The sequence below is a fragment of the Octopus bimaculoides genome, chromosome 3 (genome assembly GCF_046866305.1).
Source record: "Octopus bimaculoides isolate indiv1 chromosome 3, ASM4686630v1, whole genome shotgun sequence".
Taxonomy (NCBI): domain Eukaryota; kingdom Metazoa; phylum Mollusca; class Cephalopoda; order Octopoda; family Octopodidae; genus Octopus; species Octopus bimaculoides.
The window spans coordinates 162432823-162435322 of record NC_142930.1 but is presented as its reverse complement, the minus strand read 5'-3'; the positions used below and the strand labels follow the sequence as shown (position 1 = coordinate 162435322).

Below are 2500 nucleotides of genomic sequence, written 5' to 3'. Positions count from 1 at the left end.
GTGCTGTGGTTTGCTGTGGTGCTCTTATGTTTACTGTATTGAAAGTGTTTTGCGTAGAATGTGTGCAGTACCCAGTAGTGCAATTTTCTGTATGTTATATATATTTGTAAGTCCTGGTGTTTTTTATTATTATGGTGGCGAGCTGGCTGAAGCGTTAGCACGCCGGGCAAAATAATGCCTAGCTGAAATTTTGTCCGTTTTTACGTTCTGAGTTCAAATTTACGCCGAGGTCGACTTAGCCTTTCACCCTTTCGGGGTCGATAAATTAAGTACCAGTGAAACACTGGGGTCGATGTAATTAACTAGTCCTCCTTCCACCAAAATTTCAGGCCTTGTGCTTATAGTACAAAGGATTATTATTATTATTATTATTATTATTATTATGTGAACAATATGTCGAAATATTGTTTACTAGATAACAAATGGCACTCTTCTTTTAATTTTGACTCTATATCTTCAGGAGGAGTTACTTCAATCCTATTATTATTATTATTATTATTATTATTATTATTGTTATTATTAAGACCGCAACCTGGCAGAAACATTTGCAAATGTTTACGGGCGTTTCGTCCGTCTTTTATGCCTTGAGCCCAAAATCCCGTTGGGGTCGACTCTGTCTTTCACGCTTTCGGGGGTTAATAAATGAAATACCAGTGAAACACTGGGGGTGAGATGCGATCGACCAGTCACCTTCCCACAAAATTTCAGGCCTCGAGCCCTTTAATAGAAAAGCTTATTAATATTATTATCGGCAAGTTGGGAGAATCGTTTGCACGACGGGCAAAAAGGGATTAGTCGCATTTCGTCCGACTTTACATACAGGGTTCAAGTTCCGTCGTGTTTGACTTTGTCTTTCATCTTTCCGGGGTCGAAAAAATATGCACTGGGGTGGGGGTCGATATTATCGACTAACCTCCTTCCTTGAAATTGCAGGCATTGTGCCAAAATTTCAAACTATTATTATTATTATTATTGTTATTTCTTCGGAAACATCAAGCATTTTTGTAGACATGTAGATTGCATGGTAATATTCCTTCGTAGATTCCTTGAAACTGACGAAAAATTTTCATAAGTTTATAGACATATATTATGTTATAAACTACGAATATACAAACATACAAACACACACACACACTCACATGTGAGTGTGTGTATATATATATATATATATATATATATATATTATATATATATATACACACACACACACATACATACATGTATGTATGTATTCATGTATGTGTGCGCATTATATATATACACATGAACACACACACTCACACGCGTGCGCGCGCGTGAATGTGTATGTGTTTATGTGTGTGTATATACATGAACAATAGCATATATATATATGTATATATATATATATATATATATATATATATATATATATATATATATATATATATATATATATAAATATAAATACATATATACATATATATACATACATACATATATATCTATCTATATCTATATATATTCATATATATGTATATGTATATATATATATATATATATATATATATATATATATATATATATATATATATATATATATATATTTATATATATACATATATATATATATGTATGAATGTATGTATATATGTATGTATATATATATATATATATATGTGTGTGTGTGTGTGTGTGTGTGTGTACTATTGTATACTATACTTCTGGCTGAGTGTACGCGTACGTACAGACAATTTTTAGACGCTTATATATACATATTTTTTGAACTATGAGTGTCTTTGTCCATTTATGAATATATCACCATGAGTATACATGTGTATACACACATACACACACATACTCATAGGCAGAAGCATCTATGTATAGTTACATATATGCAATGATATATGCATATAACAATATGTGTATATACATATATGTATGTCCATTCATGTATTACTGTATGTGTGCATACATGAATGGACGCATGCGTACACATGCAAAGATAGATACACACAAATACACACATAAATACAAATATATATATTTGTGTAATGTATATCAATATATATATGCATATATGCATATCTATGAATATGAATATAAATATATGTATATATGTGTGTGTGTGTATTCGCAAATACATATCCTTATGTGTGTGTGTGTGTACATATATATATATATGTATATATATATGTATATATATGTATATATATATATATATATATATATATATATATATATATATATATATATATATATATATATATATATATATATATATATATATATATATATATATTCATTTATTCATATACTCATTTATGTCGCTGCTTTATGTTTATATTCATCTAGAAGCATATGTATATATACATACATACATACATACATACTGTAACGGACCGGGTCTAAAAATATTGGTTGCCAGAAGACTAAGATGGCCCACCCGCAGCTCCAAGTAGACCCACCTGCAACTACAATGTTATCATTTAATTTTTTTTTTTTTTTTTTTTGTTAAAAGTATTCTTTCCAACTGTCTACA

The 2500-nt window shown here is 29.6% G+C and overlaps 1 protein-coding gene across 1 annotated transcript in view; it reads left to right on the top strand.

The window, feature by feature from the left end:
- Positions 1-2500, top strand: part of LOC106879993 (uncharacterized) — a 58871-nt gene that overhangs the window by 527 nt on the left and 55844 nt on the right. The window lies entirely within an intron of this gene.